The sequence below is a fragment of the Phascolarctos cinereus genome, unplaced genomic scaffold, assembly GCF_003287225.1.
Source record: "Phascolarctos cinereus isolate Bilbo 61053 unplaced genomic scaffold, phaCin_HiC Scaffold_4;HRSCAF=312, whole genome shotgun sequence".
Taxonomy (NCBI): Eukaryota; Metazoa; Chordata; class Mammalia; order Diprotodontia; family Phascolarctidae; genus Phascolarctos; species Phascolarctos cinereus.
The window spans coordinates 27,871,912-27,896,809 of NW_027555847.1; the positions used below are offsets into that span (position 1 = coordinate 27,871,912).

At 40.1% G+C, this 24,898-nt stretch overlaps 1 protein-coding gene across 1 annotated transcript in view; it reads left to right on the forward strand.

Annotated features, from left to right (window-relative positions):
• SYNPR (synaptoporin) overlaps positions 1-24,898 on the forward strand; it is a 376,141-nt gene that overhangs the window by 312,930 nt on the left and 38,313 nt on the right. The gene's annotated exons all lie outside the window — the stretch shown is intronic.

Consider the following 24,898-nt stretch of genomic DNA (forward strand, 5'->3'; position numbering starts at 1 on the left):
GTTGTGTCCAACTCTTTATGACCCCTCTTTGGGAGGTTTTCTTGGCAGAGATACTGGGGTGGTTTGCCATTTCCTTCTCCAGCTCATTTTACAGATGAGGAAACTGAGGCAAGCAGGGTTAAGTGACTTGATCAAGGTCACACAGCTAGTAAGTATCTGAGGCCAGATTTAAATTCAGGTCTTCCCAACTCCAGGCCTGGCACTGTGTCCATTGAGTCACCTATATTCCTTGTATGATGCACCCCATCTATATTTATGCTGGCTGTAAACCATGCCTGAAAAGTTCTCCCTCCTTATCTCCATCTCCTGGCTCAGCAGACTTCCTTCAAGTCCCAGTTAACTTCCCACCTTATGCAAGAAGTCTTTCCTAATCTCCCTTAATGCCTTCCCTCCAAGATAATCTCCAATTTATCATGGCTCTATCTTATATGCTCATAGCTATTTACAAGTCATCTCACCCCATTGGACTGTGTGCTCCTTGAGGACAGAGACTTTTCTTCCTTTGAATCCCTAGCATTTAGCACAGAGCCTAACACATCATGAACAAATGCTCGTTGACTTGACTTCATGGAACACTGGCAATTAAAATACAGTAAAAGTTAAATAGTAGTCCAAAGCTCTATGAAAGATCCAAGGGGCAGCTGGGTTGCACAGTGGCTAGAGTACTGAACTCAGAGTTAGGAAAAAATTAGTTGAATTCACATCTGGTCTTAGACAGGCACTTACCTATCAGCTATGTGACCCTGTACAAGTCACCTAGCCTCTGACTGCCTCATTTTTGCCATCTGCAAGGGAAGATAATAATAGCACCTACATTCCAAGGTTGTTGCAACAATCAAATGAAATTATATTTGTAAAAGGCTTTGCAAACCTTAAGGTGCTATGTAAATGCTAGGTTATTATTGGTATTATTATTATATTGAAAAGCAGAATAAGGCAGCAAAATGCTGTTCTCTGGGATAGAAACTTTTTTTTGTTCTGCTGATCTCAAATCATAGATAATAATTCTAATACACTTCAAGGATTCTCCCAAACCAGGTCAATCCAAGTATTTGCTGATAAGTATATAAACAGACAGATGTACAAGTATGAGCCCTCACATATAGACACATACAAGCCTTTCTATATTTTTATCAGGTCCGTGAGATTTATTCATAACTAGGTGAGATCAAAGGGGCCGTTAGGTGGCACAATAGCTAGAGCGCTGGACCTGAAGTCAGGAAGATTCATCTTCCTGAGTTCAAATCTGGCCTCAGACTCTTACTAGCTGTGTGACCCTGAGCAAGTCACCTAACCATTTGCCTCAGTTTTCTCATCTGTAAAATAAGCCAGAGATGTAAATGGGAAACCAGTATCTTTGCAAGAGAACCCCACTTGGGATTGTAAAAAGTCAGACATAAGTAAAATTATTGAACAGCAAAAGTTAACAACAGAATTGGATATGGTCAGTTTACTGACAATAATTATCCAACCAAAGAAATTGTATTTTTATGAAGTAAAGCTCTGTTCCATATAGATGAAATACTTTTGTGCAAGTAAGTCATTACATCTTAGTGTAAATACTCTCTCACATTGAGAAGAAGATAATGAAATCCTGAGCCATGTAATACACCAGGTAAATCTGATTTCACTACACAGTGGAGGCCTGAAAACCAGCCTCATAATTCCAGCAATAAAAGCAGAAAGAAAAATACCTCAGTGAAACATTTACCATATAAAATACTGCAAGAGGATTACTTAGAACCTGAAAGTAAATTTTATGTTTAATTGGAGTCTTCAGAGTAAGGGGGACTGAAGAGGTGGAGGACTGGTTAGCTGGAAGACCAGGGGTATGCTCCAAATGTATAGGAAAGCCTCCTTATTTCACACTACCCAAAATAAGAAGTTGTTATGATTGATGCTGAGACTGGGATGCATACAGTTGATCACTGTTATAGGTAAAAGATATAAACAAGACCTCAAGGAAGTATGTATCAGTACTTACTCAGATTCCTCAATGGACTATTCTTTTTTTTTTTGAGGCAATTGGGGTTAAGTGATTTGCCTAGGGTCACACAGCTAGTGAGTGTTACGTGACTGAGGCTGGATTTGAACTCAGGTCCTCCTGACTCCAGGGCCAGTGCTCTATTCACTGTGCCACTTAGCTGCCCTTCCTCAATGGATTGTTGATGGAATTGTTGTGGGTACTCTCTACAAAGTTCTGTCTCACAGCCCATCCATCTTTCTCATCTTGGGTGCCTTGTCCATATCTTCCAATAAGGCCTCCGTAAAGGAACCATCTTACATACTTTTACTTCTCTAGATCTTGTATGGATACTAATGGATTGCAAGGGCAATTCATTGGTTGAGGTAATGTGGCATAGTCGATACAGAGCTAACCTTGAATCCAGGAAGACCAGGGTTCAAGTGCTCCCTCTGACACATATCAGGTGACCCTAGGCAAGTCACTTACACTTTCCTCCCCCACAGTGTTCCAAGTAAGTAATTAAGAGGATTGGTTGCCAAGAATGTACCAACCTGCACTGGTAGAAGGAGTTTCCTCACTGAGGAGTTCCCTCTACCAGCGCAATGGCAGGTCCAATCTCAGTCTACTCTGTATCCATAGTCATTGCTTATTGTTTGCCAGACAACTTTCTTTCCAATCACACACATCTTAAATGAGGTCCTTTATCTCAGAGGTGGCAAACACACAGACCACAGGCAGGCTGATAGCATTCTTTTTTTTTTTTTGGCTACGCAATGGGGTTAGGTGACTTGCCCAGGGTCACACAGCTAGTAATTGTTATGTGTCTGAGGCCATATTTGAACTCAGGTCCTCCTGAATCCAGGGCCAGTGTTCTATCCACTGCACCACCTAGCTGCCCTCGGTTGACAGCATTTTTGAGTGCAAGCCAAGTCAGATAAAAACGTAACTGGGAAGTATTTAACAAAATAAATAAAAATACAATAGAAGATAGATAATATTAATATGTCATTTTCTAAGTTTCTATGTGGCCCACAGGGATCCTTATGCATTGGTTAGTGACCCCATTTCTATTTGAATTTGATGACACCGTTTACCTCACCTCTCTTGAATAATTGAGCTGGTGATATGTTACACTTTTGCTCTTCACATACCTCTCCACTGCCCTTCTGGGGAACCCACACTTAAGTTCTTTGGAGACTGAAGGAGATGGTCTTTAGGTACTTTGGAAGACTCATTCATTTGCAAACGATTATTATGTGATTTTCAACCACTCCTATCTGTTCATTAAGCCATGTTCCCAAAAGACCACTACTGGTCAACATTTGTTCATTTTTTTTCCTTTTGTTAGCTCACACATTCCATTGGGTTTTTTTTATAATGTCAAGAGAACACAAGGAAGGCCACCATCACATTGAATGGACCTGACTGGTGGCAATTTTATAAGCAGACATAGAAGAAAGTATGCTGGATGGGTAGGATCAATGGATCAGGAGGGATAAATGGATGGAAGGATGGATGGAAAGATAGATAGATAGATAGATAGATAGATAGATAGATAGATAGATAGATAGATAGATAGAATGCTTATTAAGTACTTACTATGTGCTAGGCACTTTGCTAAGCTGATAACAAAATACAAGTAAGGCAATCCCTTCCCTCAAGGTGCTTACATTCTAATGGATGAAGACAGCACCTAAAGGGTAGCCAGACACTGCAACATGATGTTGAAATGAACAGAAAGTACATGGAGGCCTAGTTACAGGAAAGACAAAATGAAAGCTCATCTATCAGATCCTGGGAAGAAAGCAAAGAAAGATTAATACTGTGGTGGGGAGAGATGAGTATGATGGCCAGCATGTAGGCAGCACATTAATGAGATCACAGATCCATTAAAGGTAGTTTCATCATGCATTTTTAATGCCAGTCTTCAAAAGCTGTATATTACTCAAATTTTACCCTTTCAGTGAATGTTAGGTAATGAGGTTTTATTCTATTTATTTATGGTGCTCTGAGCAAGTTATCATGCCTGCTAAAAGTAAGAGAGCAAATTCCCTGCTATATCAATTCATCCCTCTGATACTAACACTAAGCTCCTTCCTTCTACAAGCTCAAGGAAAATAAATAGCACCTGCAAATATGAAAATATGGAAAGGTGTTCTTTAGAATACTATAAAATAAAAAAAATATGAAACAACCTATAAAAGAAGACAGTAGATATAGCATGAAATACAGAAAGAAGCTATATACCTGACTACAGCAATGTCAATGAATACACCACTAAAAATAAGTCAAATTCTGAGCAGTTAAAAAAAATACAATAGTGGTTCCAGAGAACTAATAATACAACAGACTTCCTTCTTTTTAATAGAGTTGGAAGGCTACTAGAGCAAAGGTTTTATAGATTTGGCCACAGTAAATTTGCTTAACTTGTTTTCTTGATTATAAGGAATAGTTTGATTTTAAGAGGAAGAAGGAAAGAAGCAAAGGAGAGGGAGACAGAGAGACAGAGACAGAGACAGAGAATTTCCAGAAATATCTGATATAAAATATATAAATAAAAGAAGAGAGAGGAAGAAAGAGTGAGTGACAGAGGAAGGAGGAAGGAAAGAAGGAAGGAAGGAAGGAAGGAAGGAAGGAAGGAAGGAAGGAAGGAAGGAAGGAAGGAAGGAAGAAGAAAGCAAGAAAACATTCCCTCCTTGTGGAAATGAAGTCGGACCTCAGACTCACAAGCTCCTATTGCCTTCTAAGGTGATGAGAGACCTGCTTGGTCTACATTTAAAATTCATCTTTGGTTCACTGAGGCAGTCAAGGAAGAATATGGAACCAAACTGCAGGTGGAACATTTGGATTAAAAAGTAAAGCTGTCTTTAAGGCTACTAATGTGTTTGTGTATAGTAGGAACTTAATGTTTGCTAAATTCAGTCAACAAACATTTATTAAGCACCTATTGTGTGCCAGGCACTATGCTAAGAATTGAAGATAACAAAGAAAGACAAATATAATCCCTAAGCTCAAGAAGTATATATTCAAAAAGCAGAAAAAATCTATAAATAACAAAGTATATGGAAGATAAAAAGACAGTAGCTGGAGGTTTGTCTCTAAGGGCAAGCATTGAGGGGGGCAGGAGAAAGAGGGAGAGGGACAGATAAAGATATTCTTCAGGAAATAGGACTTGAGCTGAATCTTGAAGGAATCCAGGAAAACCAAAAAGTAGAGGTGAGGAGACAGAGTATTCTAGACACGGAAGTTATCAGGCAAAGGCAGAAAAATGGGAGATGGTGTGTTGGGGAGTTGTTGTTATTGTTGTTGTTATTCAGCCATTTCAGTCTTGTCTGACCCCATGTGGGGTTGTCTTGGTAAAGATACTGAAGCATTTTGTCATTTTCTTGCCCAGTTCATTTTACAAATGAGGAGACTGAAGCAAATAGGGTTAAGTGACTTGATCAATGTCTGAGACCAGATCTGAACTTAGGATTTCCTGACTCAAGGCCTATCGCTGTATCCACTGCACCACCTAGATGCCCTACATGTTATATCCGAGCACCTGCAAATAAGCCAGGATCGCTGGACCATGGAGTGTGTTGGGAATAAGTGTAATTGGGTTGGAAAGGTAAGAAGAGACTAGGTTATGAAAAGCTTTAAGTGCCAAACAAAAGATTTCAGTTTGATCCTGGGTGCAATAAAGAACTATTTGAGGAAGGGGTCTGATACACACCTAAGAAAAATCACTTTGGCTGATGGTAGAGAATGGATTGGAGTAGGGAAAGACTTGAGACGGGAAGACTAGTTGAAGAATATTGGAGGAATCTTTGTGAGAAGTGATGAGGGCATGAATTATAGTTGTGGCTGTATGAGTAGGGGAAAGCATAAACGCATGAGAAATTTGAAAGTAGACTTGACAAGATTTGTCAATGGATTGGATATATGGAGTGAGTGAGAGGAAGGAATCAAATGGAAGAATCATATTCCCTAGATAATTACACGGAAGTTGGGAAGAGGAAAAGGTTTGGGGGAAAACATAATGAATTCTGGTTTGAATATACTGAGTTTGATGATTGAAATATCCAAGAGGCAGTTGATGATACAGGAATGTAGCTCAGGAGTTAGACTATGGATGGATATATAGACCTGGGGATAATCTGCACAGAGGTGATATTTTAACCCTTGGGATCTAATGAGATTGTCAGATGACATAGTACAAAGAAAAAGAAAAGAGAGTCCAGAACAGAGCTATAGGGAATCTCCACCATTAGTGGTCATTTGCAATCATTTCATATAATGCTAGTAAAGGAGTTTAGGGAACAATGGGGCAGAGAGAAAGAGAATTGGGAAACAGCAGTGTTAGAAAAACCCAGAGAGGAATGAGTATGCCAGAGGAGAAAACCATCAACAATGTCAAATGCAGTAGAAGTAAAGAAGGCTAAGGACTGAGCAAAGTTCATTGGATTTGGCAATTAAGAGATCACTGTTATTGAATTGAATTAAACTGAACTGAAAGTGCAGATAATTTTCAGAAATTCCCTGATGGTTTCATAAAGGACACCCAAAATTGGTTGGATTCATTTTTTTTATTTTCTTTGCCTTTTATTGACTAATACACTTGCAGAAATTTCCATAAGTCACAAAGATCATATGAGTCTGTTTTTAAACAGCAAGACTGTTAATGAGGCCTTTGGTGCCTTTCTGAGTGACATTTTAGAAAGAAAGTAGGGAGGGAAGACTCAGGCATCCACTGTGTACTAATGCATTAAATGGCATCTTTTATCAGATGCATAACTAACCAAACCCAGGACACAGAGATGACTAACAGTGTGGTCCATGGTTGTGTAATTGAAATGTCATGTCTGGTTATATCATTTGGTCATGAACCTCGTTGGAGGATTATGAAACTAATCTCTACCACAGTCACAAACTTTGAGTAGTTTTCCCAACCCATGTCAAATTGTTGCATTATGTATAAAAGGAAGTCGAGGAGAAACTCATAGATGCCCTTGATGAAGTTAAGTCACGAGGCCCATAGAACGAAAATCCTAGGCTGCTGAGATACCTGAAATGGGACTGCCGAGTCTCCATCCAGTGAAAGAGTGAGGACAGTGAAAAAGCACAGCGCTTCCTCTAATCTGGAAGCAGAGATAGCCATCACTATGTAAGGAAAGGAGGGCTATAAATTCTGAAGCTGGATTTTTAAATGGTACGTAAATATTTCCTAATAACTGGCTGTATCTTTGGTTTGGTTTAATTAAAAATAGGCAAATAAAAACCCAGATGAAAAAATCTCTTCCTCTCCTCCCTAGATTATATCTTGTTTTCAAAGCAGTCTATATTTTTCTTTACATGTTTGTTATCATTTTTTTTATGTTATATCTATTTGCATGTTATATCCTCCCCTCCTCCAAAATAGTAAGCTCCTTGAGAGCAGGAATTATTTTTCCATTTGTCTTTGTGCTTCTAGTTTCTTGCATACAGTGGGTGCTTGATAAATGTTGAGCCAAATTGGTAATGCAGTTCACAACAGCAATGATTAAGTGCCCACTAAATGAAGGCATGGTGTAGGATTCTGGAGAAACATAAAGATAAAATAGTCATGCTCCCTGTCTTCATGTCACTTACAATTTGAGGGAATATCTTACGCATGAAACAAATATGTTGTAGGAAGTTAAAGGGGAAGCCACTAATCGACTTGATGAGGTGACAGGGCGATGAGCCTTTCTTCAGAACATAATTGCATCTCCCTGTGGAGGGTGTGCACGTGCCCATTCACGTCCTCATTTGGAGAATCAGGGGCATATCACCTGGAACACACCCATCCACTAACACCACATTGAGAATGAGCGATGATTTGGTTGGCTCAAGTGGTTATGGGTCAGCATGACTAGTTTATGTTGGACCCATAAAGGGGAGTCTTCAGTGCAAAGCAGGGCACATTGTTAAGGAAGTTCTGAGAGAACTGAGCACAGACTGGAGAGTTGCAGACATGAGAATGAACCTTTGGGGCTGAGGAGGCATGGGGAACAGCAAGCTGTAAATTGCACTACATCCCCCTCCCTCCAAAAACAATCACTGATGTCTTCAATAAGCAATGACAAACCCCTTCAACTGTGCAGCCCACAAAGAAACTGAAGCCTCAAACTGAACTTCCTGCAGAAATGAGGGTCCATTACCTTGACTATAGTAAGTTCATGAGAAGTCCCAGGACCAGGTTTCTCACATAGAAGAGAGAGGATTTCCTGGGTAATGTGAAGTTCCTTGACAGTTTAGGGATCTAGCACTCTAGACAGGCAAGGAAGAGTTTCTGGTCAACATCGTCTTGGAAAAAGGATGGCTCCACACACATGCTGCCAGCAAAGCAGAATCAGTCAAAGGTTGAGCCATGATATGGAGAACAAAAACTTGAACATACCCTCCACTATTTCTGTGAGGTTTTCAAATGGTACAAGTCCAACAGGAAGATTCCTTTCTTTTTTTTTTTTTAGCAATTGGGGTTAAATGACTTGCCCAGGGTCACACAGCTTGTAAGTGTCCAGTATCTGGTCTGAGGCCAGATTTGAACTCAGTTCCTCCTGACTCCAGGGGCAGTGCTCTATCCACTGCACCACGCAGCTTCCCCGGAAAGATGCTTTTCTAATGACCTCACTGATTTTCTACTAGGAGAGCACGTGTCATTTTATAAGGCAAGAAAGATGCATGGAGACTTGGGATGAAGATGGGACTCAATAGAATATCAGAGGGTTACCTCTAGGGCAACTCCAAGTGTGTTTTCATTCTGAGGGGAACCTCAACTTTTAAGGGGAGATCTGTACAGTCACTGGGGTGAAGAATGAGCTCACCACAATGTAAAGGGTTTCCTCTATAGAAATTACAAGTTTATTTCTCTTCCAAGAATTCAAACCACGGGTTGTGCTATGAGTCTAGAAGACTCTATGGGTCTCTCAAGTGAAGGTGGCACTTATTGGAAAAAGGAGAGAACTATAGTGATACTTTATGGCTACTCTTTGTGGTTGCTGAATTTTCTGGGAGATGAAATAAAGACTGCACTATATCTGATCTGCCTTCTTACCTTAAGTACTTGTAGAGGAACTGAGGGTTCTTCTGCTCACACCAAGGGAGTTGTCTACATGTGCTACATATTTCTGACTCTAGTTAGGGTCAGAATGATCCTAAGTTGAAGTCAGAGTACCTGAGCTCACATCCCAGCTTTGTCACTTCTGATCTATATGGCCTTGAACAAGTCACTTACATCTCTCTATGACTGTTTCCTCATCTTTAAAATGAGGGCAGAGTTCAGATCAGGACCTCTTACTTTGGGGTCCCTTGATCTCCAAGAAGTCAGTGGATAGGTTTCAGAGGGTCCCTTAACTCAGATGAGAAATATGATATCTCATTTAATTATGAACAATTTCCTTTGTAATACTGAGAAGGAATTAATAGGGTTCATCAGATTGCCAACAGGGTCTATGACACAAAAAAGGATAAGAATCCCCAGTCTAGATGGACCCCCAATATGCCTTGTAACTTTAAATCTACGAAATTATTAAGATTTGAAGGCCATGATCAATATTGAATGTTACATTATTACATAATACACAGTAAGATAATTGCATATGAAAGCAATGAAGCCTGAGAAAGGAAAGATCATTCCTGACTTATATTTCTGAATGTAAGTTCATTTAAGAATGGAGCTATCTCACTTTTGCGTTTGTAACCTCACTGCTTAGCAGAATGCCTGACGCATGACAGGCCCTTCCTAGATAATGATTGACTGATTGTGGATATCAGAGAAGGCTTCCTGGAAGATGTAGCATTTGAGCTGTAAGTAGGATTTCAAGAGGCAAAAGTTGGACAAGGCATTCTAGGAAGAGGGAATGATGCAAGCAAAGGTATGGAAAGTTTGAAAAATATGGGGAATGTTTATGGCTAGACTGTTAAGAATATGGCAAGAGGTAAGTAAGGTCAAGGTGAAGGCAAGGAAGTGAAAGTGTCTTTGGGACTAAGATAGGAGTCGTGTGATCATTTGGGACCTCCAAAGAATTCAGAATCATAAGAGCTCCTGAGAAGGAAAGAACAGCAGAGGTTGGCTAGTTCAATCTCTGTTTCAAGAATGAATCCCTATTACATCATATCTCAGGAGTCACAGAGTTTGGCCATCAGGATCTGACCTCCTTGCTTCCTAACGGTTAGAGCTATCCCAAAGTGCAAGGGGCAAGCTTTCCCTTACTTACAAGCCTTCAAGCAAAGGCTGAATGGCCATTTCTCTGGTTTTTGCAGTAATGGTTCCTTTTATGTCAAAGGAAATTAGGTGGCCACTGAGGATCCTTCAACTCTCAAATTCTCCAAGTCATTAGGAAGGTCAAGGGAGAATGTCTCAACCCTAGCCCTAGTGACCCATCTTAAACTCAGTATGTTCAACATAGAACTCATCTTTCCCCCTAAACTCTCCCCCCTTCTACTTTTCCTGTTACTGTAGAGGGCAACACCATCCTTGCAGTCCCCCAGACTCTTAACCTGAGAGTCATCCTGGTTTCTAACTCTCACTAACTCTCACCTTTCCCCCATACCCAATTTATTGCCAAGGCCTGTTGATTTCATCTTTGCAACACCTCTCAGACGTACTCCCTTCTCTCCTCTGACATTGCCACAACTCTGGTACAGGCCCCTACCGTCTGATGCCTGGATCATTGCAATAGCTGCTAGTGAGTCTGTCTCCTTCAGCTCTCTCTTGACCCCAAACTATCCTCCAGTCAGCCATGAAAAGTTACTTTCCTAAAACATAGCCCTGATCATGTCACACACACACATACACATACACACACACACACACACACACACACACACACAAATAAACTTCAGTGGCTCCCTTTTACGTCCAGAAGCAAATACTAATGCACTATTTGGCATTCAAAGCCCTTCATAACCTAGCCCCTTCCTACCTTTCCAGTCTTCTTATGTCTTACTCCCGAACACATACTCCTCACTTCAATGACAATGGCTTCCTGCCTGTCCCAAGAGCAAGACACTCCCTGTCTCAGTTCCAGGCATTTTCTGTGGCTGTCCTCCATGCCTGGAACACTCTCCTTCCTCTACTCCAATTACTGACCTCCCCATTTCCTTAAAGTCCCAACTCAAATCCCACCTTTTAGAGGAAGCCTTCCCTAACCACTCTTAATTCCAGTGATTTCCCTGATGCATAGTAAGCATTTAAAAATGTTTATTGATTGATTGATTAATTACTAGAAATGTTGTACAAACAAGAGCAGTTCATAATAAACATCTACGCTGGATGTGATTAAAGGAATTCATTTGAGATCACATCTTTCACCTACTGTTTTAATCAATCTGCACATTTTTGTGCTATTTTCCAGAGATTTTTCCCCAACTAATACATTCTTAATCACAATTTAAATAAGTGGCAACTCCCTGCATGTCCAGTATCATTCTCCCCAGCTGAAAAATGGAACAAAAATGTTGAACTGGGGGATTTGTTACCTTAAAAAAAATCAATGAGTTGCTCATAGAGTGAGCTGAAATTCAGGTGCGCATACAAATATCCCTGTGACAAAGTAGCTGAAGTCAGTGTCTATGGAGGGGGAGAAGAAAGCTTTTGTCAGCACATCAGCCATCTTGTCAGACTTCCTCCAGTTTTAGAAGACTTATAATTCAGTTAGAAAACCCAGTTCCTGGAGAGAAATTGGCACAGCCCCAAAGATGCTATTCCTGGTCCTCTTTTTTTTTTTTAATTTAAAAGGAAATTAAATGTGAAATACGTCTGATACAGTGTAATGAAATTCTTGAACTAAGCTGGGGAGGGAGGAGGAAGCTACTCCTTTTTCTATCCAGTAATGCCTGCAGTGACCCCAAATGGATAGACCCAAGGGAAGTTCATCCATAAATTATATTATATGCCTTATTCCTCTTCAGAGGACTGGGTGGCAAGAAAGCCTTGATCAAAAACCCAATTTCATAGGGCACTTCCTGCCCATCCCACTTCCAAGTCTAAAAAATCATGCTTATGGCTCTAGGCCAAACTTTACAAATAAAAGTACTTGGCATGCATGTAGGGTAACAAAATAATATGTTGTATGAGAACAGAGAGAGGATCTTTAATGTGTTTTGGTAACACTCACAATGTCTAAAATTGTGTTTTAAAAAGGAAATGGGTATTTCCCACAACAGTAGAAATAATGATAGTCATGGCCAGGTTGGCCCCTTCCCCTGTATAGTACAATGAAGAAAGCACTCAAAATGTAGTTACAGGATCTGGATTCAAATCTCACCATTTGTCACACTGTGTGCCCTTTAGTAAGTTACTTCATCTCTTTGAACCTTAGAATCTCATCTAAAAATGAAGGTGTTGCAGCAGAAGTCATCTAATGTTCCTTCCAGCTCTAAATATATAATTCTATGAAGGTCTGAGGGATCTAAGGCTAGAGCATCATGGGAATCAGAAAGGTGAATGGACATGGGTACAAGTGTTCTTGCTCAAAGACACTCAGTAGGAAGTACTCTGCATTGAACCCTGAGGCAAGGTAGAGGTGAATGGAATTTGACTGCATGGATTCAACTCATCTGAGAGCGAGAATATCCAGGTGAGAACAGTGAAGAGGTCTTGACAGTTGCCCAAGCAGCTTCGTTGGATCCCAGAAAATGAGCTGTAGGCTTGACTAACATCACAGCTAAAAAGATGTTGACTACCCTTCGGACATGTTGGCCCAGGTGACGGCCTTCCTAAGAAGCTGGGAACTTCTCCATGGAAGGCATGGAGGTATTAGCTGAAGCAATGGGAGGCAGACCAGTCAGTCGTAGATTCTGAGTTGGAAGGAATGTTAGCCCAACTCCCTCATTTTATAAATTGAGAAACTGAAGCCCAGAGTGACTTGCCAAGGTGACATAAGTGGCAAGGGACAGAGCTGGGGTTTTAACCAAGTTCTTCTGATTTAGGGTTAGGATCAGAGGCACGCATTTTACAGTTGGAGTTGGAAATCTGGTGTTCCTTCCAGCACACAACACCAAGAAAACGTCACTATGAAGTCAGAGTTCAGGAGTGGTACCAGCTGCAGACCTTTTCAATCTTGAAAGAAGGGGATGGAAGGTGAAGCAAGGAGGAAGGGTCTGGGCCAAGGAGCAGCAAGGCCCAGATACCTGGTATGGAAGTACAAACTTAGATTTTGCCCTTCCGTACTACGGCGAGTCATGTGGACTGTGCAACCTCCAAAGGAACTTGGGACATGCCAGTGGCAAGGTTACTAGATTATCTAGAAATATCCTAGTCTTTTCCTTATTTTGGGAGGCCTCAAGCCCAAGGTGGCACTCCAAGTACATTACAATGACACAGGACACCAGAGAAAAGTGGAACTTAACCAGAAGGAAGTTTGCTTGGTTATATTTGATCTCGGAGAGGAGTTCTTTTTGCATCTGTGCTGTGTGCAGCAAACTTGCTCCACGACTCTTATTTGTTAACTCAGTGCTCCTAAGAGAACTGAAGGTGCCTAGACAGGAGCCAGAAACAAGGTGAAGTCGAATGTTCACAAGGAAATCCTAGGTAGGGACACAAACCAGAGAGATGATATTATTATCGGCAAGTGCTCCAGGTTAACCTGGTTTCTCTATCCTCAAATGATATACAGTTTACACACTTAAAAGTTTAAGATATCTCTATGTTTATGGTACTATGTGTTGTTCAGTTGTTTCAGTCATGTGAGACTCTCTGACCCCATTTGGGGTTTTCTTGTCAAAAATACTGGAGTGATGTGCCATTTCCTTCTCCAGCTCATTTTGCAGATGAGGAAACTGAGGCAAAGAGGGTTAGGTGACTTGCCCAGGGTCACATAGCTTGTAAGTGTCTGAGGTAAGATTTGAACTCAGGTCTTTCTGACTTCAAGGCTGACACTCTGTTCACCGTGCCACCTAGCTGCCCTTGTGGTACTATGCTAGCTGTTCTATTATTTGACTATACCAGAAGAAGTTCAGGGATGTTATTTTGTAATAGTAAGATTCATGTGGAAGAGCTTTTATACTTTCTTGGTTTTGTATATGTGTCCCTTGCCCCTCACATCATGCCAGGTCACACAGTGAACACTCCTGGGGTCAGGAAGACCTGAGTTCAAATCGAGCCTCAGACACTTACTGTCTGTGTAAGCCTGGGAAAGTCACTTGAACACTGTCTCAATTTCCTCGGATGTAAAATGCAGCAGCTACTTCATAGGGTTGTTGTAAAGCTCAAATGAGACAAAATGTGTGAAATATTTAGCACAGGGCTTGGTACACAACAGATGCTTGATAAATACTCCTTCCCTTCCCTTGGGAGTAAAAGTTTATTTACTGATCGGTTGGTTCATCATTTCTTCTTTGTCCCTGAGGGTACAACTAACTTCAGCGACCAAAAATTGCAATGCAAAGACTCCAGTTCCATGAAGGAAAAAAATTACTGTGATTAAAATGTCCCAAAGTTGAACATAGCACTCCATCAGGTAACGTGTTCCCCATAAATTCAGGTCTTTGTGGGAGGCTTAACATCCATTCCTTGGGATAATTACAGGGGAAATTCCTGTTCAGGGATCTTTGAGGTCCCTTCCAAGTCTGAGATTCTTAGATTCTAGTGGATTGAGCACCGGGCCTGGAGTCAGGAAGACCTGAGTTCAAATCCAGCCTCAGTCACTTATTAGCTGTGTGATGCTGGGATAAGTCATTTCACCTGTATTTGACTCAGTTTCCTCATCTATAAAATAATAATAGCACATAACTCCCAGAGTTGTGAGGATCTAATGAGGTGATTATAAAGCACCAGGCACATAGTAGACATTATACTTTAGCTATTACTATTATCATATTAAAAGATAAAATGAGATAACTTGTATATTACTATGTAAATCTTATAGCACTTCATAAATGCTAACTTTTATCATTATCATTATTATCATTTTTGCTGAAAATGTACTCTCTGTATTTGGTGTGTGTAATATATGGGCTAAATTTTTCTCCTGACCCATGAGCCCAAAGAGTTTCCATTAGAACCAGGCATGACAAATGCCAGGCACCAAGTTCCTAGGGCACCTCAGGTTTCACTGGTATTTTCAACTCAAGTCACCTTATCCCTCTGAGCCTCAGTTTCCTCATTTGTAAAATGAGGGGACTGGACTAGATCACCTCTGAGGTCCCTTCCAATTCAAAATCTACATGCCTACATTCTTATGGTCTTAGACAATCTCACTGTCCCTTTCAGTTCTAATGATATCTGAGCCAGTGTGGACATACTCAATGCCACATCTTGTAAGGATGGGTGGGCAGGAGTCATCAGGCTTCTCAGTCAGGTTCCTTACCTATTCTAGCTTCATCGTATCCTCTTCCAAAGGAAATGGAGGGGGAACCATCAATAGTTGCAAGACAATTCTTCCTCACTTGTTTTTCTTTCTTTTAAAGTTGGAAAATATGTCTGTCTCCTAAATTGGGGTGAGGGGACCAGCTTCTCAGTTAGGAGCTGTGAAAAATGATTTTGCTTAGTAATCATTATCTTGGAAACTCAGAGCTTCCCCATCTCCCTTTCTTTCTAAGTTCAGATGTAATCTAAATGCGTTCATTCCTGCTCATTTTGTTGCCTAGACAGGTCTAGGGGAATGTTGATTCCTCCCTATTGTCAAGACAGGTGATATGGAAATTGATGTCTCTTTGACCAGGATTGAGTGACCTGGGTCACAGTACCCTCATTTTAAAAAGCCCACCTCCCAGAGTTGATTAGCATCCCTTGAGAACAACTACTCCTCAAAAGACATATAACCTGTATCCCCAAAAATCCCAACTAGAGACAGTTCTGAACTGGCCTCATTAGGGGGGCCCAGTTTTGGACTGACCTCCCATGCAACACATGTCAAGCCAGCGTAAGAGAAATTAAACTGTGGACACACACACCCTGATTTCATTTGTCTCTTTCTTAGATCTGACTCTTTCACATTGGAGTTCTGTGGGATTCAACAGAACCAATTTCTTGAGCCTTGCCTGAGAGATAGAAACAATTCTCGGTGACTCATTTTTTATACACCCTGGAAAAAGTCATTCTCTTTGAAGAGAAAAGAGAAGTTTTTTGCTTGGTAATTATCCATATGAGATTTTCATTATTTTCTTTTTGGGAAATGGAGTTAATAATCACCAATAAGCCCTCTATACTTAACTAGCCTGTATCAGCGCTCTGCCAAGTGAAAAAGATATATTTAAAGTCTCGGCAGCCACATATCTGTTCCAGCCCTATAATCTGTGGGATCTTTAGATTGTGGTTCGTATGAGGACCGTTTCTTAACAATGGGAGGGAAAGAGCTCTGTCACATGGAACAAGAACCCCATCTCCTCTAGCGTTATTGTCACTAGGCAGAAGACAATTCGTGTGCATTGTTTGTAGAGACATCTAGCCCCTAGAGAATGTAGTTATGCTTTGGAACCACAGAGAAAATTGACTGCCTTTTGACATCCAATGGCAAGGCAAATCATTGGCCAGAGGCAACAAAGCTTCCTCCTTCCTTCCCTCAAATTACAGGTAGGGCCAGTGCTTGACAACATGGGGAAGTAGATGGAGCTTACCAATCAATCAATCAATCAATATTTATTGCATACCTACTCTCTATCCAGGCAATGTGTTAAACATTGGGAATACAAAGACAAGAACAAAACAACCGTTTTTAACACCTTCCCTAACATCCATTTCGGCAAATGATCTTTTCCATTCTCTTGTGTTTTTTTCTCTCCCAAATGCCCAATGCCTTCCTCTGGCTCCTTTTATATCTGGGCTCTCTACCCTCTTCAGAAGTTGCCCAACTAACTCAATAGGCCCATTTAATTCAATAGGTCTGCCCACAACCTATCCCTCCATTCTCCCCACTATCAGAACAAGTCTGCTTTGCATTGTATTCCTTCAGGGCTCTGATTTCAGCAGTATATGAACTAAAGAAAATCAGTTTAAAGAACTGAAGATGCTTAGCCCGGAGGAGAAAAGGCGAAATGAGGGCGACCAGGATGGTAATGGGCCTTGAGTCCATGCCATATAAGGAAAGATGGAAGTGACTCAGGATATTAAACCCAGACAACGGAAGAGTTGGGACAAATGTGTCAGCTGTTTTCAAGTACTTAAAAGACTGTCACGTGGAAGAAAGATGGGACTTGATCTGTTTGGACTCTCAAGGCAGAACCCGGAACAATAGGTGGAACTTGCAAAGAGGCAAATTTGGGAGATACCTAGAACCCTCCTTGTTAGAAATCTTCAAATGAAAGCTAGCTGGGTCGTCTGGGCCTCAGTTTCCTCATCTGTAAAGCAAGAAAGGTGGTCTAGAGTTTAGGATCATAGATTTGAAATGGGAATGGATTTTGTCGGCTGAGTTAACTTCCAATTCTAAAGATAAGATACTCTGATAGCACCGTTGTGAGTTTCTTCCCTGCCCTCCACTTTCCTTGCACTACACTTATTTTATATTGTACTCCAGGAGAATATAAGCTTCTTGAAGGGAAAAAAAAAATGATTCATTTTTATCATTGCAGTGTCTAGCTTAGGGAATAGCGCATAGTAGGCACTTAATAAATGTTTGGTGAATTGTTGCATCAAATTGAACAGGGAGAGTAAGTCCCCATGCCTGACCACTGGCATTTAAACACATGTGGCTAGTTACCCAGCCCAAGTTCAGAAAGACAACCTTTTATGACAGATTTATTGTTGCCATCGTTGAAAGAGCTGCTTTCCAAAGAAAAACGTCCCTTTCTTGGGACAGAAACACTTTTTGGAAACAAATTAAAACCCAATTGTCTGAAGATGTGATAGGGACTACCAAAAGGAAAGTTGCCAGGATAATAGAACTTCCAAATACTGAGAGCAAAGCAAAGGGATTCATTTTCTCTCGCTTCCCCTATTTTTTTTAAATCAAGAGAGATTACTAGGTGACGGCATAAAAACTGATATTAAAAATTGTCCTTTAAATGCTGGGTAGTGACGTAAGGGGTCTTATTCTCTCCCATTTAATTCAATCCCCTCTAATTTTATGCATGCATTATATCATAGATGGGATCTAAAAATCGAAATCATCCCTCATCTCATGTTGCTTACACCATACTGGGAACAAAAATAATATGAATCTAGAGATATGGAAGTAGAAATGACAGGGATAGGGACTGAACCTGTGATCTCATTGGTAGAAAGAATTCCCAGGTAAGGAAACTTTCTCTACCAATTCAAGTCACCACCTTCTCTGCATATTCTAGTCTTAGATCATTGAGAGGTAGTATGCCTCGCCCCAGTCTCACAACCAGGATGTGTCAAATTGCATATGTCAGAGCCAGGTCTACCTGGATACAAATCCAACTCTCTATTCATCGAATCACACAAGTGATCTGTAAGTGCAAAGATTTTGTGAAGTTATTACAAAGTAATTGGGGGAGGGGAAAGTTGGGAAGCTGGCTAGCAGTGAGGGTAATCAGGGGAAACCTCTTATAGGAGGGGGTGCTTGAGCTGAACTTTGGACCAAGGGGTTCCAAGAGGTGGAGATGAAATAGGAGAGCATTCAGTCACAGGGAACAGTCTGCTGAAAGGAGGAAGGTAGGAGGTGGGATGTTATATATAAGACATATATATGGGACACATATGTGTGTGTATGTGTAGATGGTATAAATATATATGTACGTGTAGATATAGATATAGATATATGGGACAGTTTGGCCAAAATGTAGCATCCATTGGAAGTGGGAGAGGGATTCCCGAATCAATTTGGAAAGATAATTGTGAGCCAGGCCACAAGGGGCTTTAAGGGTCAAACCAAGGAAATTGTATTTTATCCTAAAGAAAATAAAGATCCAGTGAATTTTCTTGAGCAGTGGCATGACATTATCAGACCTGTACTTTAAGAATAACCATCTGGTCACTATTTAGTTGATGAATTGCCCACAGTCACACGACTAATGGGGAACCCAGAGACCTAGAGACCTATTAGATTAGAATAAAAGCCAGTGCTTAGGAAAACCCTAAATGTCATCTCTTCTAACCCTGTCATTTTACAGATGAGGAAACTGAGGCCCAGAGAAGTGAAATGACATGCTTGATCTCCTGACTGCTTTTCCCAACTACACCAGAATACTTTCCTTGACATATAAGGGCTTTGTAAGAGGGCGCACTATCAACTATTATTTTAAGTGTAGTTTGGGCTTTTTTTGTTTTTAACTCACTGACCCTCCAAACTTAGTTATATTGATCACATATAATTCCATATTGACTGTTCTGTATATGTGTTCTATCCCCATAGCAGAATGTAAGCTTCTTGAGGGCAGGGACTATTTCAGGTTTCTCACTGTATCCTTAATACCTAACTCAATGTTTTGCAAGTAGGAAGCACTCAGTTAATGATGATTGAATTAAATTGAATAATTAAAAAATAACATACACACTGAATACTCTGATCCTCAGTTTCCTTATCTGAAAAATGGGGATAATAATAGTACCTACCTCACAGGGTTTTTGTAAAGGTCACATATATAACTCTTTACGTACCGAAAGCACCACACACACATTAGCTGTTGCTATCACTATACGACAACACCCATAAATAGGCTAGAGAGCATACTTGGTATGGCAGCACATTATGCCAACATGCACCCTACATTAATACGCCTACATACACGCACTCTACCTCTGTACAATGTCCCTGTACAGTGTACAATACACACCTTCCACAATAATACACATACACACTCCAGAACAAGAGTGTTGAGCACTGTAGACATATCTATGCATGTAGGTAAATGGATATATGCTCACCATGTTCACTGGAGCAACAGCTAAGACCATAAAGCTAGAGCAGAAGGAAGTTCAAAGGCTTTCTTGGCCAACCCCCTGATTTTGTAGATAAGGAAACTGAGTCTCAGAGAGGGGAAGTGAATTGCCTGAGATCAAGCCGTAGTAAGTGATGGAGCTGGATTCAGAACTTGGGTCAGAAAATCATAAGTTTAGGGCTGTTTCCATAGCACCCCACCAACTGTATACACACATATCCCATATGCATTATACATGTATTCTGGTGTGTATATACATGCATGTATAGTGTATATACACACAGGTGTATAAAGGAACACATACATGTGTATGTCATGTGTGTATGTGTATATATATGTGTGTGTGTATATATATATGTATATGTGTGTAAGGTACACATATACTGTTCGTGAGATAGCTAGGTGGTGCAATGGATAGAGTGCTGGGCCTGGAGTAAGGAAGCCTCATCTCCCTGAGTTCAAATCTGGCCTCAGATACTTGCTAGCTGTGTGACCCTGGGCAAGTCACTTAACCCTGTTTGCCTCAGTTTCCCCATCTATAAAATGAGCTGGAGAAGGAAATGGCAAACCACTCCAGTGTCTTTACCAATAAAACCCCAGATGGTTATCATAAAGAGTCAGACACTACTAAAACGACTGAATAACCAACTGTTAATATATGTATACAAACACACACACACACACACACACACACATATACACAAACACACATATACTGTATCCCAAAAGTCTTAGGGCACTTTTAAGCTATTGAAACTTAAAATCTTGTATATATGAATGCTTGTATAGAATATATACATACAACAACACACAGTTCACACTACAAACATACACACACACATACTAAAGCTGGGGTTCTTAACCTTGTTGTGTATGTTTTGAACCACTTGGGCAGTCTAATGAAATCTATGGAACCCTCCTTAGAATAATGTTTTTCAATGCATAAAATAAAATACAGAGAAAGCCAAAGCACAGTAAAAATAAGGCCGCATTTTTTTTCTTTTTCAAGTTCACAAGTCTCTGAAATCTATCTGTGGACCACAGGGAGAAAACCCCTGCAGTATATTCTATAACACACCCACTCACACACACACACACACACACACACACACACGCACAAATCACCAACAAGGCACATTATATCAGTACACACACTAAAAAAATCAGCAGATATGTATAGTGTACATAGATATTTGTATGTGTACATATACACATAAATAATATATACTTATACATATTTACACATATACACATGTATATATGTACATACACATATCTATATATGCACATATATACATACACAAATACAGATACATACACATATCTATATACATGCATATATACATGCATGCACACAAGCACATATGTATGCTTACACCCGTTCCTATTATATACGCACATTCTATAGTTTTATATAACATACACATGTGTGTGCATATATACATATGCACATGCACCATGTACATATAAACTACCAACAGGACACATGATATCAGCATACACCACAGATACATATATTATATGCATACTTATTCTCACACCAATACACACTACACATACATATTCTAAAGGTGCATGACGTGCACACCCATACACACAATAGCAGTGGGTCACATTGTATGAGCATGCACTGAAAGAACAGACAGATAAATGCCTTATGTATGTATCTCACTATACTCACACTGATGCACACTATATGCACACACATTCTACAGTTGTATAAATACACACACACACACACACACACACACACACACACACACACACAAAATGGCTCCATGGCCACCATCACTCCAGGGCTTGACTCGTGGGGAGTTTTTGCTCTGATACACACACAGCTCATCAGACTTCCAAACACCAGCACAAAGCTGAATCAGGCCATCTCCTGCACTGCGGTATGCTTCCCTTTAGCCTCTCAGCCCAGTATGGCACCTCCATTTCTGTGCTATTTGGCACAGCATCATGTTAAAGGGAGCATACACGAGACGACTCCATATAAAATAACCTGTGAACGCTCAGGAATCCATCCCAATAGACAATCAAAGCCAGGGGAGGGGGGATGAGAATGAGAGGGAGTTGGTAATTAACAGGAACAGAGGGACCTCTTTAGAACATATCTCGGGGCAACACCATTGGCTGCTATTCTGCAGAATAATCCCTGTAACTTCATGCTTGAAATGCTTGTGGCCTGCCCCAAGCTGCACTGAATTTCACATGAAATTCCAAATGGATTCTCATTATTTGAAACAATAAGCATGAAGACCCAGGATCAGAAGGAATTTTGACACTCACCTAATCTTCTTAATAATAACTATCAATCACCTGACAGGTTACACCATGTACTGAAAGAAAAAAAAATATTGAGATGAACATACATGTGTTTTGTGAATTGCCTAGAAAACATGCTTTAAAAGCAAACTTATAGTAATAAAATACACAAACTTGAAAAGCTACTGAGAAAGGTCTATGAGGGAAAAGTAGCCTGGGCCTTTCTTCACCAAAGGAACTGCCCAATATATAATATTCTTCAACCTGCTCCAAATAAAGGGCATTCTTGCCAAGTCTCAGAAGGTTCAGGACGAGATCTTCAAATTTAGTTCGTGCTGGCCTCTGAAGATGGTTCGGATAGTACAACCCACAAAGGAGCAGATTCAAGCTTCTGCAATGTCATGATCATCAGAGGATGAAATGAAGCTGTTACAGTCATCTATTGGGTAAGGGGGGAAGAGTTCTCCTTTGCTACAATCTGAGTAGCGGCTATCTCTAGCTTCTACTGCAGATCACTGAGTCTAGGAGTGGGATGCATCAGGACTGCTGGAGCTTCAAGAGAGACTTTGTTTTCCAATGTTATTGTCAGAGTCCCATACCTGTAACTTTAAGGGTCCTCAGAATAACCACTTTTGTATCTCCTCTTCCACCCTCCTTTCCCCCTCATCTTAAATTTCCCTCCATTTTGGGAAAGACGATTTGTCCATACAATGGCTCACATTCAGCAAAGTGAAGGAAGGTGACCCTAGAACATCATTGACTTTTTGTAGTTCTAGGCCATGGTTCTTAAGCAGTGTTTCAGGGAGAGATAGATATGAAATGCATTCCAGGCAAAATTCTCCAGTATTTACGCCAAATAATTTGAACCAAATGTTTGGGTGCTCCACTAGACACTGATATGTGCAGAGTACAGGTCTCCAGAGAAGACTAGAGAAGGGAATTTTGGTTGCAGAGAAGAAAACTTGCTTTGAGGAGAGTGATATCAAATCATTTCCTTTGAAACCTGGGATACTAAGGGGATATCAAAAATTCAATGCAAGATATGTTGAAGTACTCAAAAGCTCTGACTTTAATTACCAAGAAAAAATCCCCCAGACAGACATTAATCCACAGGACAGCTTAGCTGGAAATTTAGCTTTGTCTTCCGTATGTATTTGTTTTTGCTGTGTTCTGTCTCACTGCTGCTGGGTAAGTGAGATTCAAGGCCATTAACGGCCTTTCTGGCAACAAAGAAGTTCCATGTGATAAGTTATTTATCGGGTGTTTTTAAAAAACAAAATAATGGAATGCATCCCAGGGTGTTCAAACTGCTGGGGGCGCTGAGCCCTGTAAGTGTCAAGCAGATGGTCTGGGAGAGGAGTGAGCCGTTGGTATCTTTACCCCAGCCCCAGCTGCTGTGGGTCCCCAGAAATATGCCTCTGCTGAGTTTCTGGATTTGGAGACTCCTTTTAGACCTACATTCACCATCTCCCACACAGTCCTGGATTTTTCCCGAAGGTACTTTAAATTATAGATAATAAGATTTCAAAAAATTGAAATTCAAACCACAAAAAGTTCACAGAAACTCATCTCCTGAAACCCAGAGAATCTGATGTCTGAGCCTACACACACCCACCACGCACCTCTCCATTGGCCTTTGTGTGGTTCTCCTTTTTAACTCTTTGGAGGCTACTGTATTCCATGTATCACTCTCATGTAACAGTACTGGTACAATGCTAGTGTTAAGAAAGATGAACCTTTGCTTTCGTGGGAAGTTTGAGGTCAGCAAAGGAAATTTTCAATTTCCTGAGAACAATCCAGCCTGCTCTCCTATTCAACTCTGATCCAACCCTTCTGGCCATCTGTATACTGTCTGTTCCTGATATATTACCAATGGACAAATTCTATAGGGTATCCATCAAAATGCATGTTGAAATCTGGATTATAGACGTTTTTCATCCCACCTTGTCTTTCCTATGTGGATGGATAGGCCAAATTCTTCTGAGTGCTCATAGACATCTTTCAGAGGTTTTATAATGTTTGGGGGTTAGATGAAATGTCATCTGCAAGCAGAAGTATCTCAGAGTTCATAAATGACTTGTTTATTTTTTTTCTAACATATGATTATTTAAATCTTCTATTACCTATTCTGTTAATCCAGGCAATTTATACCTTTATAAATATTAATCTATTTTATTTGGATTGTCAGTTTTGTTGGCATTTGATAGAGGAAAATAGCTTCTAATAATTTCATGTATTTCTTCTCTTTTATTTGTGAATTTATCTTTTTCATTCTTAATATAGGTAATTTTATTTTCTTCTTTCTTTTTTTAATCAAGCTAGCAAATAGTTTGTTTCTTTTATTGGTTATTTTTAATCATGAGTTTTATTTATTAATTCAGTGGGGTTTTGCTTTCGATTTTATTAATCTCTTTGGTTTTCAAGATTTCAATTTTGATATTTACTAGAGGTTTTAGTTTATTCACTTCCTAGGGTGTTTTTTAGCTGCATACCCAATTCATTGATTTGCTCTTTCTCTCTTTTACTGATGAAAGGGTTTAAAGATGTTTATTTTCGATTAAGTAGAGCATTTTGGCATGTTGTGTCATTGCTGTCGTTAGCTTTAATGAATTTTTATTGTTTTTAGGATTTGTTCTTTGACCCACCCACTTGTTTAGGATTATTATTTAATCTCTAACTCTATTTAAATCTTTGCATTAAAGGAACTTCATTGGTTATAATTCTTATTGCATTATGGTCTACAAAAGGCATATTTAATATTTGTACTTATTCTACCATATTTATACTCAATTCTGCGAGGTTTTCACGCTCTAATAGATGACCAGTTTTTGTGAAGGTGCCATTTACAGCTGAGAAATACTTTTTTCTTTTCCCATT